Genomic DNA, 15,000 nt, shown 5'->3' with positions numbered 1-15,000 from the left:
TTTTTAATCTCAATGACATGTCAGCATGGATAATGTGCTGTAACTCTGGGTTAGGACCTTTTCTAATTAGTTGCGTGAGTCTTTCAATCGGCTCTAAAATGTTGATTAATGTTGCACTACTCTGGTGTGCCGACAAAAGCAGATTTCAGGGACCGTGTCACGGCTAGTTGACATAACTGCAGCCTCAAACCACGTTCATTATTTTAATTAATAGCCCGCTTGAGGAAATGGGTCAGAGACGGTCCGGTTAAACGGTTTCCTTTCCTTCTCCTCTGATGCCGTTTGATGCGGGGTGACGGGAGGTGTTGACTTCAACGCCATCAAAGCTCCCTCTCATTTGCCAGAAAGACACAATCAAGTGAGTAACATACAATGATGTCTCATCAGGAATGACTATCCAGGTCAGGAAGACTTCACTATTTGATGCAAACGTTGGCCTTATGCTGACATGTTTCTAAATAAATATATAAAACAAAAACATTTTGTGCAAATGCTGTGTTCAAGACCGCTAGGATGTTGGAAATTTCTCATCTTGGAAATGACAAGGTCCAACCTCAATTGTGGTCAATTCTTTCCGAGAGAATACGAACGGATAGATGATTGTGAATTGGGTTTCTTCGGATATAGGAACAACTTCAAGCAGTGTTCTAATTCACTTTGCATAATCGGAGGTAAGAAATGTCCAACTATGGGAAAGAAGCATATGCATATCAGTGTCCTAATAATTTACACAATGCTCTTTTTTATCAGAGAGTAAATATTGTGTTATTTCCCAAAAATGTCACACTTTTTTCCTCACAATATGATCAAATAAAATGTCTGGTTAGTTGATTGATATTTTCAAATCATAAAGGGCTTACAGTGCACATGATTCAAGAGTTGATAAAGAAAAGACTGAATCTAATCTCATTGTCGTCGACGCTTCAGAGCTTCATCAACAGGATTTAAGTTCTTCTCACTTCTCACATGACACCATTTGTTCACTTGATCGCTTAAATACTTTTCCTATGCTATTCTTTTTTTTTGTTCCAAACAAGAAACAACTGTCAATTTTAATCCAGAGACTCTGCTGTTAAATCAGCTGAAGTGACAAGATAAACAGTCACTCTATTTTCCAATAAAAAAACATCCTCCTTGTAGGGTAATTTACAACAACAACCACTGACATCAATTTTAAAACTATTGTGGCTATCCTGTATGGTTACAAGTTTTTATGACACTTTGGAAACACCAGGAACATTCAGTGAGTAAACCCCCCAACTGAGATACAAGCACTGAGGTAATTACAGATAGAAATTGTTCAAATAAAGACCAGTAGTGTGTACTTTGGATTTTCCGTAAAGGTGAAAAGATAATGGGCTCCAAATCCAGTTTTTTTTTTAAGTGCCAGTATAATTAACACGGTATGTAAAAGAAAACCAAATAGAAGCAGTTCAGAATGCAAAACGGGCATGTGAGTGAATAACATCAGAGCGCAAAGAGGCAATTCAATTCCTCAGTGCCCAAACAACATTAGTAATCTTGTGTTTCCAAATAATGACTTTTTGATGGGCGATGCTTAAACAAAAAAAAAAAGACACAAACAAATTTTTTAAAAAGAAATTGGGCGTGTCAGAGCAGCATTCACAACAATATGAGCAACGTGATTGTATCATCGAGGGCAAAACAAACACAGATGATGATTGTGATCGATGGGTTGTATAACAGTCAAATAAAGTTTTGAAAGTCTCAAACGACTGCAACACTTCTCAGGGCGCACAAGTATAAACATCGGCTATGTACATTGTCTCCTAGTCGGTGTGCCTCTAGAACACAACATCTGAGCACAACATACAATAAATTCGGGGTTTCACCTTTGGTTATGTATTCAGCAAGGCTAGGTTTAAAAAAATAGAGAACACACGTTCATGTTACTTTGCATACACTTAAAAGTGGAAACAAGTCAACAAAGCAGCTGGTCCGTTTGTTGTTTGCATCTGAGAGCAACCTAAGGTGTAGTGTCTTTTCAGAGAGGGAATCTTGGCTAGAGTACTGTCGAGTTCCATCCATCATCTGGGACGGCAGCTCTGCGACAGATATTTAAGGTCGGGTTTATGTGCCTGACATCTTTGTTTTAGTGAAAGTGTATGTTAATGCGCTCTACGACGTGACGCCGATGTATCTTCCGGCCTCAAAAACAATTCATCAATGAGAGTTGGAACGTTAGGACACAACTTGGCCGAGGGGAAAACTTTGTTGCCAGCTTTTGAGCGACTCAAGTCAGCCTTGTTTGGATGACAGTACCAGAGAAGAACAAGACAGTAAGTCACATGGCCGGCTGCACGTAGGCAGAGCGAAAAACTTGCCATTTTCACATTAAAACCAAATACTATTCTCTCCCATGTTAAAATGTTCACACCTTTCGCTTACAAGACATTTTTTCCACGTGTTAAGAAAACATCGTAGTCTAAGTCTCACATCGTCGCTTCGTACATCTGTAAATGTGCGGTAATTAAGGCAATCATTCTGGGCCACGGTTTATTCATTGACTCAACCCTGCCGGGGTTGTTTACCTATTTCAGATAGTAGCGGTTCCACCCCCACATGCGCCCCTTGTTGTTGAGTCCCCTCCAGCTGTTGTTCTTCTCTTAGCCACCATCGCGGTCACAATGCTGTGTTGGTTCCCTGCCACTTCCAGAGATGCTGGGTTTACGCCCTGAAACTGGCAGAGCTGCAACACACACACACACACAAAGAGGAAATGACACAGACAAAACAGGAAATGGGGTTTGAAATAGATTCAAAATACGAGCAGTCTTGCGACAATTCTGCCGCAGGTTATGCCTCGGCTTTCAGCTTCACGTCACCATCGTTCTCATTAGCTGCCGGCTCACATGTGAACAGTGAGGGAGCATGGAATTCAAATCATTGTTTGAGTGTTTTGAATTCCGCTAAAATCAATATCATGGCATTGCAAAAATACAAACACTTTGCTACAATATTTTATGTGGTGGATTAATAGGTGTTACTCCTACTTCCTCCATTCTTTGTCTTATGTCAGAATTCACAAATAATTTGTTGTGGCTGTACCAAAAGTCTGTCTCGCCTAGTAGGATGTCTTGGTTTTGTTAGTTTGTTTGTTTTGTATATTGTGTGTGTGTGTGTGTGTGTGTGTGTGTGTGTGTGTGTGTGTGTGTGTGTGTGTGTGTGTGTGTGTTTTCACAAAGGTACAAGTGATGACAGGCAAATAACAAAAAAGTAGTTGCAACCGTCAAAGGTAATTTTGTTCCACGTTGATGTTAATTTTCGGTATGTCCATTACCTATTATTATACTTCTAAACGGTACACACTTCACACAGATGTGAACAAAATAAATAAATAAGCAAGAATACATATTGACTTCTTATTTCAAAGTGAAGTAAATCGAATTGTTAGTTTCATTCAAGGCATGTTAACATTGACGGCTGCAGAAAATTAAACATTTGTTTGAATATACGTTCTATATCGAGTGACATCTCACTTTTGCGTGTGGAGAAGCTGCATGAACTTTATTACATCTTGCGCCAATGTAGAATGTGAAAGGTATAAGGAGTCAGGTAAGAGGCTGAAATAAAGTCCTGCAATTATTGATGCGGTCTACAGACATATATTAACGTACAGGAAGGTCATTGTTTCACTCATTAACCTGCTGATGCCAAACTAAAGCCAAAATTACAGTAAATACTTGTATTAAAACTGTCTAATGCCATGGCTATAAAATGAACCAAAACAAAACGAGTGAAAAAATAAAAGTTCTAGTGGCGTGTGACGATTCTTTTTTCTCTCGTGCCACTGCACAAACTCAAATCGAATGCCGGTACCCTGTACAGAAAAGTAGAAAAGTATGGCTTGTAGTCCTGACATTTAATAAATAAGTACTTCAGCAGCAAATAAAGATTTTGTGCTTTCTTGAATTTTAGTAGAAACATGAAATATTGGACAGAGCTTTAAAAAGCACAATGTTTGCTCCAAAAAATACTGAATCAGTTAGGAAAAAAAAACAACAACAACAACAGAAACTTAATTGCCTCTCTTTAGTTGTCTTCATAAGATTGATTTTGATCCAGTTATTTCCTTATCGGGCGTTTCTGTTCCTTGAACTTGCGTTTAGGATGACCGTATCGCAGAATCGCTCCATTAAAGAGGTTTGTGCCTATTAAAATACAGACTATAAAGAGGATTATGCGGCCTCTAAATAGAGCAGCTGTACAATTCTCCACCTCAATAGTTTGAGGATTTCCACATAGTCTCAGAGGAGCTGGAAAACATTTTGTGTGCAATCATAGCCGCAGTAGCAACAAGACAATTAGCACTACATAAGGAGCCTTTACCTAATTCCCCAAGTAGGATTTAACTGCAGAAGCAGGGTTTGTTCTGGTAGCTCTCTTTGTCCCTGCCACTTGGAAGATTTAACCGATGTTTTTATATTTGATCAATTCTAATCCAGTGTTATTTCCATTTTAAAATGTACACGTCACACCGATTGCAAAGAACATTCTTCACATTTTTTGGAAGAGATTCTTTCAAATTCTGATCGCAAACATCCCACAGATGTGAGTTTACAGTCTAATATCATGACGACACATTGTGCGTATTAGTTTTTCTAAAGCGTGCCCTTTAAAAATGAAAATGAGCTGTTTGTTGTTTCCTTTGGCGCACGGAAATGATTTGAAGGGGGCAACATCTGGCACATTTCAAATGTCTACCAAATGTGACAAATTGCTAGCCAAAATGTTCTCATTAAAGATTTCGCACCTTATTTTAGTGTCATGTTCACAATCTGTTGGCGTTCTTTGTTGTGAAACACATCAGCTCTTCAGAAGCTTCATATTAGTTTGTTTCAGATCTCATTTCAATGTTCTCAATGCGTGGTGTGAAATTCGTCTGTGATTGCTTTCATTTACAGGGTGTGAAACTAATCCGATGTGTATTGTATACACGCCAATACGAGTGTAAACAGGCAGATTGTGTGTTATGTATACATATGTGTAAAAAGAAAATGTCTGCTCGAGTAACGCACATAAACATATGAAAGAACATTCAATACTACCCGCTGTAAATACAAACAATATCACGAGAAGACCATTAAATATGATGTAAAAATGGTACATCAGAAGAAAACTAAATAAACAAAAATGCCAAAGAAATGCTAAAAGTGGCCACCGGATTCATGCCAGATATGTGTCACTTGAATTGTACATGGAACCAGATTGAGGGGTGGGTGGGGGGGGGGGGGGGGGGGGGGTGGGGGGGGGGGGAAATACGAGCATTCCATTTGAATTGGTTGTTTGTTTCTGCAGCTTAAATGAAGTTATGTCACATTCCAAAAACCAGGGTGAGTGAAAACTCGAAATTGTCTCTATTTTCACTTCTAATTAAAATAAGAGTGTTAAGTCATAGTTTGACAAAGCCTTTAACATCTCCTCATGATGCTGGCCCCCTTTGTTGCAAATCAGCTACATTGTTAGTTAGATATATCATTCACTTCTACCCCTGATATGAAATGAATAATACAGTTAATAACAGTATCTGGTTCAGTTCTTTGAGGGAGGGGGGTGACTCCATGGAATGATGGTATTTGAAAGTTCAGTAAGTGTGTCTAGCTTTATAGTTGACCTGCATTTGACTAGCAAACCATCCAAGCTCTACCCTGCTTCTGGTCCAACTCAGCAACGCAGGTCCAACGCAGCTCATGCATTTGCATGTATTGGAGACTATACATGGTATTGCCTCCATACCGATAAAACGTTTTGGTGTGACCGATTCTGACACACAGCTTCAAGATTGTACCAGAGTGGCTTGTCTCATTTGTATTCTTTGCTGTTCATTTCTAGCTCCCTTCCGGAGGCTGTCAGGTTACCAGGTTTCACTACACTTACACTCCTTGCCAGTCAGTAACATGTTGAACAGGGTTCGGGTCGGCCCACAGAATTGTAACACCCAGTCTACGAAGGTTAATTTTGGCTTGCCGTGTGTGCGCTATGAGAGGCTTCTCCCCAAAGACTCAGTACACACAGCAGTCCAGCCCAATCTATTATGACTAAATTCTGCTGGCATATTATTAGTTTATTACTAAACAAGTCACCTATGGGTTGAGGTTCAAACCCACAATCTTCAAAGTCTGACATTACAGAATTTTTGTTCGTCTTGCCACATAGTGTGATATGTCCTACGTCGTCCTTTTATCTGTTCTTCGGCATTGACCAATAGGAAGTCAGTCATGATGAGAGACAATATACACCACAATGTTGTGTAGAATATACAAAAAGCAACTTGACCAAAAGGGAAAATATTGGAAAGTGTACATTGCATTTCAATTTGCTAACTGCTGTGTTTGGTAACTGCAAAGCTAGTAGCCGATTACCAAACGTGGTGTCCTTATACAAATGTGTTTCTTCAAGTTCTTGGAGAATACACAATCAGTCCATACAGCCCTGTGCCCACCATACAGGAACGGGTCCATAGTCGACCCCTTTTTTTTCTTTATTAAACATCACATTTATTGTTCAAAATCCCTGACGGGACACACCGAAAATCACAAACACTGACCCATTCATCAAGACAGGAACAGATGTGCTGGCAAATCAGTTTTAGCAGTATCCCATATTGTTCCGCATACCATGCTGATCCAACAGCATTCCATGCTGGTTCACCGACATTTCATGTTGGTCCACCACCATCAAAACCAGCACAAACCAGCATGAACAGCAAAGAATCCGTGCTGGTCAATGTTGGATTTTTTTTTAGCAGGTGATCGAGTTGATTCAAAACAAAAGAGAGATAAAGACCAATCTGTTGAATTTCTTTCACAAGCAGTCATAATTTACCAGGTAATTGTCTGCGATTGCAGAACATTGACCTCTCTTTGAATTTCTCTGTGCTTGACTGTGTATTTTCTTTCCGAATGCGACTTTTATGTCATGGCGCAGAAATAGATGGATGAGATGAGTTAAGAGTAAACAAGATCCTTGTTGTGATAGAATTATGGACTACATGTTCATTGACAGCACAAGTGCGCTCATGCATAAAAACTGGGGCATCTTGATTTTCATTCCTCATCTAGCGTGTTTGGGAATTTGGTAGACTGGGCATTGCCCGGTGTTCTGGCGTAACGAGGCTGTTTTCTTTTATACGCCCGTGGCGCACCTGACACTTTGCAGACTAGCTCAAAGGAGGTGTAAGTTGTGGAGCAGGTGGTGGAAGGCGATTTTGGTGAATCTGATCAAGGTACTGGATGTCGTGATATTTCATTCATAAATATAACAACAGCGTGCAATGAACTCTCTTCTGAATCAGTGTAGAAATCCATTCAGTGAACGCATTATTGTTATGAGAATCTTAATTAGATTTTTAAAGTCACCCTCTTCGGTATGGTGGGACAAGGACACGGAAAGAAGTATCAGGCTGAAAGGCAGTCTCCAAGTGACCACTTCACTTCTGCGATCGCCCTGGCCAACTTTACATCGTCCGCCTGTGGAGGCCATTATGCAGATCCTTATAAACGTACTTTGTATGCTTAGATGTTCTGCATGCGAGTCAGTTTGTGCCCGTGCAACGTTTAAGATTGTGTGTGCCTCTTTTGCATTGAATTTAAAGTGGGTGCGGCTAATTCCGTTGGTCGGGAAGCAAGCTCACAACTGCGCAAATGGCCACTTCGAACTGTGCTCAGTCCAACTGTGGGCATGGGTTATTGGAGTGTTTCTAAATGGGTCTTCCAGTTGTTGGAATGATGTTAACATTTCAGGACTGGTTGTAGTTTAATGAGAAAGCAATCCTTTATTTTTTATTTTTTCCAATTTAACCTTGAGTTTTCAATCTAAAACAGTCATTTGAGGCTGAGAGCCAATAGATGCGAAGGACTTGATTCCGGTGCAGGTTCCAAAATACTTTGTTCGTTCAATGATTATGTTCAAGGAATTTTTCCAATTTAATGCTAAACATTTTCAGCGGCTGACTAAAATGTTCATTTTCAAGTAAAAAAGGAGAACATATGTTGTAGCTCCGAGACAAAAAGAGCTGTAGTGTTGTTTTCTTTAAACGTACATTTTATTAGTCCACTCCCTGACCTCTGCAGCACATACAAAATACATAAAATACACAATATACCCATGAGACATTGCTCTTTTATCCAGTACACATTTTCTTCAAATATGATGTAAATACCAGATACTATTTTTTTAAAAATATAAACGACTACGTTATATACATGATACCTGTGAATGGTGTCCAATAAAATGGCGTTTGACTGGTTCAATCTGCTACAGGTAAACAGCGGTCAGATTAGTCTTTGAAAATATTATCTTAGAGCGGCCTGATTAAGACAGATTGCACTTGAGCTCACCTTCCCTGGAGAATCGCCTTTGAGACGCAAGCGCTCGTGTTCGTACTCCCCTCAACAATCATGTGATCCGGGGAGGAGGGGGGCAGGAGCAGCTGAATCAACCTTCATTAAAGCTTTGAGAAGAGCTTCACAGGCAGGTCACCTGTCGGAAAGCCTTAGTGCCAGTCTTAGGTGGTATTAGGACTGTGTATTAGAGGACTCAGATAGACCCGTGCTGGAACGGTGTTTGACAACTTAGCTAGTCAATTGTGGGAAGCAAATGTTGCTGTCTCAAAGTGTTTCAGGAAATTCAATAATCCCTTCAACCCACTTTACCACATGCGTTCATCATCAGGACATTCTAACCTTGAACAGGCATGTTATAAATCTTCCGCCGGAAGCAAATAACCGCACTTCACTTTAATCTACAGTACGTTTTAATCTGATCAAATGACTAACATCAACAGATGGACTCGTCAAAAAAATAAAAAAAGAATCTGTGGATTTCTGGGTAATCACCAGTTTTTTTTTCCCGAAAAATTTCCTACCAATAAAGGCTTTCCATGACAGAAAAGCACACGACATAAATCAAATATTACAGCAGGGACCGACTGGAGCGTGCGCATGCACATGGTGCCTTGCTTGCCGCTCGCTGACACTAATCCAAAGGCGGTGGGGATTGGATTTTCTGCCTCTTGCTGCTTCTTGCCTCACACTCCTGCAGGGGTCTCAGATCCGCAGTGTGTTTCCCAGTCACTCACACGTACGCCAAATTGGATGAACACACACTTCAGACTATAAATACTCTGACCCGCGTCTGCGTGGATGCAACGACACAAAAAAAATGCGCCACCAACTCGGTGTCAGCACTTTTAGCGACAAAACTTGCACATCTGCTGGACTGTTCCTGTTGATTTAGGCAGAAGGGTGCATGACTGCGCGCCATACACACATTAGCCCTGTTGCTGCACTCACGTAGGCTGTCCTCATTAAGCATCGCATGTTGTGTGCATGAGTGGCTGTGTCAAAAGAAGGGAATGTTGTTTGGATGGCGCTGAATTTGGGAATGGTAAAAATAGTCCCATGAAATGCTGGTTTATTAGCAAAGTACCTGGGATACGGCAAAGGTACTGCTTGGCCTTACGTAAGCAGTGTACATTGCATGTTGCATGAAATCAGACAGCAGAAGCAGCTGAAAAGTAGGTTTGTACCAATTCATTCCATGCCATCAGCCAAATAATCTCTATTTTTTTGTTTTCACTATGACATTGATCAAATTGTCAGCGGTTCTTCAATAATCTTTCGCGCTCATAACGTGCTGACAGAGCGAAGCGTTTTGAGAGGAAAATGTTAAACTGCTCTCTTGTTGATACATTTTGTCTACAAGGACGAACAAGAATATAAAATTGAATCATGTATACAGTAATCCCTCATTTATCGCATTTAATGGGGACCAAAACCACCTGCGATAAACGAAAATCCGCGAAGTAGCGAAACCCCCCGTATAGGTACATGTACATGTGTATGAGTATAAAAAATATTTATAAGGCCAAATATAATGGTATACATGCATGTAGAAGTAAATTTTGTCATAATTAATATTACTTAATGCTGTATATTAATAGGTTTAAACATGTATAAGTTAGGTTAGGTTCGTGTATGAGTAACAAAATACATTAAACATACCTGTATACATGTAGTACTGTATACAGTATGTTGCTCTATGTGACTCGCTGTTTTTTTGCTGACTTCCACTGCTTCTCCCGGACCGTTTGCGGACTTAATTTATTATTATTATTATTATTATTTTTAACGAATATGTTTGAAAAAATCCGTGATGCACTGAAGCCGCGATAAACGAACCGCGAAATAGCGAGGGATCACTGTAGTATAATATAGCATAACAAAGGGACTACAAAAACAAAATATTGCTTTGATGCAGAATCACTTAAAATATACCGATTGTCGCTTTTGTATGTATTGACTTGCATTGATGGTACGTTCATGACATATTTTCAAAATTGAAAAGAAACAAGGTGGTTGAAGAAAGGTCCATGTCAAAAATCACAGATCAGAGATCAGCATACTAACTTTTTTATATTCATTCATTCAATTCTTTATTTATGTATTTATTTCAGATATTCTTGTTTTTGGGCGGCACGGCGGTCCACTTGTCAGCACGTCGGCCTCACAATGCAGAGCTACCTGGTTCGATTCTGGCCTCCCTGGAGTTTGCATGTTCTCGCTGTGCCTGAGTGGTTTTTCTCTGGGTACTCCGGTTTCTTCCCTCATTCCAAAAACAAGTGTGTCAGTTTAATGGAAATCTCTAAATTGTCCCCAGGTGTGAGTGTGAGCGCGGATGGTTGCTCATCTCTATATGCCCTGCGATCGGCTAGCAACCCGTTCAGGGTGTCCCCCCGCTTACTGCCCGAAGACAGCTCCAGCAACCCCCGCATCCCTTGTGAGGATAAAACGGATCAGAAAACGGGTGAATGGATGGACGAGACATTATTAAAAGAATGTCTTTGGATCCAGATGTGTCCAGGGTGTGCAGCCACTTAACCAAATGAGATTGAGTACATTCAACAGTGTATTTTCCAGTGTATATGATGATACATTTGGATTAATCAGTATTATCAAACACGTGTATCATATTTACCCAAGCAAAGGGAGAAACACTATACACTATTGTCCAAGGCAGCTAGTAAAAAAAAAAAATCTATTTGTATAAGCCAAGTCACCGCACTGACAGAATTGTTTGTAAATGTTATTTTTATGTACACCAAAATGCAGATTTTGCCCTAAAACATCTGACATTTAGAAGGGATGACCAATGTGCATTCACAATGCTCATTTTTAAGGTAAGCACTGCTTGACTTTGCCAAAACATGATTTCATTTGTTACCGAGGTCATATCCGACTGCACTGTTCCCTTTTCAGCAATGTGTTTTGGCATGTGTCAAGAATGTGACTTTATGAGACAGGACGTGCAGTTATTGGCCATTCAACCTCTTTTTTTTTCAGAGTCATGCACAGGCGGTTGGGGGGAGGGGGGACGGGGGGGGGGGGGGCGTTCAACAACAACAACAACTAAATAAAATCATGCCAAGGACTCCCATATCCAGGGACTCTTACCATGATCATTGCATACATCTTATTTTCGACAGATGACCTGCCCTCATTGCCCACGCCTAAATGTCAAAAGCATCATTTTAACAACAGCAGTAAGCTGTATAAAGTTGGTCTCCCTGGTCAACACCAACTCATCTTCCACTAAATCAGGCCACTAAAGATGCAGTAGAGAAACAATAAAATGGTTGTAAAATGATGTGTTACTGGCGGATAAGGTGTCTTGAAACAAAGCCCAAGAAGGGTAGAAGCAAGGAATGAGGCACTGTCTCAGGGTCTCAATAAGCATTTTTGTTGTTGTTGTTTCCACTATTGGTCCTTCCCAATGTATATTCTTTTTACCTCCGTTGTAAATGTTTCCAAGCATAAAAACTCCTTCTTAATGTAAACATGACACTGAGCAACAGTGAAATTCCGTGTTGTGGTCTTGTATTTGCCAATTTTTGAATAAAATAGATTTTATTTAATAGCGTCATTGGACCACGGGTAAGTGACAAGGAAATACCCTGACTTAGTTTTGCACTTCTATTGCACATTCCGGAATCACCTGATTGCACAATGTTGAGACATGTTAAACAGCAGAATTAATTTGTCCCCAAAAATCCCAGCAGCATCTCCTCCCTGTCCAATCACACCTTTATTTACATCCACTTACCAGGAATGGAAGAAAACATAATGAGTAAAAACACCCAAGGCTGTGAGTAAACACGTTTGCCTATTTATTCGCTGCTAATGGAAAATGCAGGCTGAGAAACAAAAAACACAAATTCTAATTCTCAAAAGCAATCTGACTTGATGAAAGCTTTTTTTGAAAAAGCAACTATGTTCTTGTCCGGATCCCTTCTCTGGATCGAAGCTGCCTGGCCTATTTCAAATGACATCCTTGACCAGTTTTGTTGCAGCGCTTAACGCATAACAGTATTATGAAGTCAACAATAACAATAAAATACACAATGGCCTCTGTCGGCTGGCACAAAAGAAAGATTTGCAACAAGCACACACTTGGAATATTCAAATGACCTTTACAAGGATATGGAAAATCTTGATGGACCAAATGAATTGGGTTCCATGCATCCATTTTCTCGTCCCCTTATCCTCACAAGGGTCACGGGTGTGCTGGAGCCTTTCCCAGCCGTCTTTAGGCAGCAGGTGTGGTACATTCTGAATTGGTTGCCAGCGGAAGTAGCACATGAAAATGAACAGTGTTAATTTGTTCCCTGTGATTGGTTGGCGACCAGTCCAGGGTGTACCTCACATGTCTCGCCTGAAGTCAGATGGGATAGGCTCCGGCATCCAGGCGGCATCAATGAGGAAAGACATTATAGAAAATGGATGGCTGCATGTTAATGCTCTCATGTTAATTCCTCCTGTGCCTCGAGATCCCCGCTTGAGTTAGCCCAAGGACACAAAACTCATTGAGAGCTATTTTATTTTGTTTGTGTATATCAGGCACACCTGTTGCAAATGGGCTGGAGAATGGCTTCCAAACAATTAAAGCCAGCAGGGTGACACAGGCAACTGAGCATAAAATACATTCACTATGCTGTTTTGTTACGACCAACCCGCTGACTCTGATAATCATCATGCACGAAACACGCACAGCACATCCTCATTAGTGTCTTGTAATTGTATTTATTTATTTTCTCAATATACGACGACCATTATTATCTGTTTTGTAGTTGTAAATGAGCACAATCAGTGGATAAAATAATTACTAATTTAAAATTGGACTTTCCGCTGATTTTTTGTAGTTTCGTTTTTGTCATGATTCTGTTGGTGACCAGTAGGTGGCACTGCAGGGCTCTCCCTCAAGCTGCACACCTGTTGGTTGTTAACTAATTATTGCTTTAAAAGGACTCAGCACAACCACTCAGTGTTGGGTCATTGTTTCTTTGTTGCTGTTGGCTGCTGTCATGTTTGTGTTTGTTGCTGTTCATTTGCTGCTATCATGTTTGCTCTGGTAGTGTTTTGGTTATTGAGAGTTTTTGTTTCAATCATGGTTTTTGTTACTTTGGACTTTGTTTTAAAAAAAAAAATCTCTGTTTTAAATACAATTCGTCAAGTTCACCCTGCTCCTCCCTACTGCCTGCTTTTTGGGGTCCTTCACCACCTCACAACGTGACAGGTTTTGGTAAAAGCATCAATCGGTCATGTCAAACTTCAAACCAAATGGGGATTTATCTTGGTGAAAACGTAAAAGGGGTATGCTCAAACAAGGTTCGACTGTACAAAGTCTGGGCAAAGTCACGAACCAATCTAAAAATTTTGTACTGTACCAAATTTACCTTTACAAGGCAACGTAATTTATACGTCATAATGAGAGAGTGAGAGTAGAGAGAGAGAAAGAGAGAGGGAGAGAGAGAGAGAGAGAGGGACAGGAGCCAATTTTGCAGTGTCTGTGACTGCCTCCTGGCACAACAATGAATCTAGAGTATAGTATAGGTGTCAAAGACAAGTCTAGGCCCGGGGGCCAGATTTGTCCCCCCCACACATCATTTTATGTGGCCCGCAGGAGCAAATCATGTTTGTCGACTATCATGATTATTGCTGAAAGCTTGCTCCAAGGAAAGCCGTAACTCCGAAGTGGCCCGCTGCAAAAAATTGCAAAAAGTTTGACCCCCCCTGATCTAAAGGATCACGCTATAGAACTATCAAGCAGAGCTTTTATAATGCAAAATATTTTCTTTTAACTGTTAGTCCTCAGGCAGCACTGTTATACTGTATATTGGTTAATGTTGCTGTCTCACAGCAAGAGTGTGTTGGGTTTGAATCTGGGCTGAAAACTTTCTGTGTTGGAGTTTTGCATGTTATATAGTGTGCTTGTGTGGGCTCTCTTTGGGCACTCCAGTTTCTTCCCACACCCTGAATTTATGCACATTAGGTTCAGTAAAGACTAAAAAATGTGGGAGCAATGGAAAGCTGTTGAAGATGCATGCAATACTCTTGCTTTGCAGCTGCAGGTCCACACTGGTGCAATCTTTGTTTTCACTTATAAGACAAGTCAACGGACCAGTACAGTGACTCGGGCATACTAATAAAGTAACTATGTCTTACCCATATTGTTTTTTTTCACTACTGTATAACATGTCTGTACACTGGAAGAACAGTTTTGGCATACTAGTAGGACAAATACATGTTCACTATTTGACATTTGTTTGCTAATTGTGCCACTGGTAACCAATGTTCCCTTTAATTTTTCATGCATCCGAGTTTTTCTTGAACCACGGCGAGCAACATCATACATGCACAAGGCAGCCAAACAGGTAACATATAACACCTGTCCAACGCCTGAGAACATAAGTTACATCACGGGTAACCAACATGGTGACTGCGGCACATAGACGAACAACCATTGGCGCTCACAATCACACCGAGGGACAATTTTGAGTGTTCCGTTAACACATTTACATTTTATTTTTGGGAATTAGAGAGGAAATCGGAGTACCGGTATATGGAGAAAACCTACGCAGGCCTGGAGAGAACATGCAAACTCCATATTGGAAGGCTGAACTTGCTTAACACTTGAAGATTA

General features: G+C 40.4%; 1 protein-coding gene across 1 annotated transcript in view; it reads right to left on the bottom strand.

Moving 5' to 3' along the window:
- Nucleotides 1-1,013: 1,013 nt before the first annotated feature.
- kcna4 (potassium voltage-gated channel, shaker-related subfamily, member 4) overlaps nucleotides 1,014-15,000 on the bottom strand; it is a 48,450-nt gene continuing 34,463 nt past the window's right edge. The window contains exon 2 of the mRNA XM_052063127.1: nucleotides 1,014-2,710. The gene's annotated coding sequence lies outside the window, so the exon portion shown is untranslated. The remainder of the gene's footprint in view (nucleotides 2,711-15,000) is intronic.

This window comes from Hippocampus zosterae, chromosome 4, assembly GCF_025434085.1.
Source record: "Hippocampus zosterae strain Florida chromosome 4, ASM2543408v3, whole genome shotgun sequence".
Lineage (NCBI taxonomy): Eukaryota > Metazoa > Chordata > Actinopteri > Syngnathiformes > Syngnathidae > Hippocampus > Hippocampus zosterae.
Note: the sequence above shows the minus strand (reverse complement) of the source record. Positions and strands in the feature narration are given on the sequence as shown.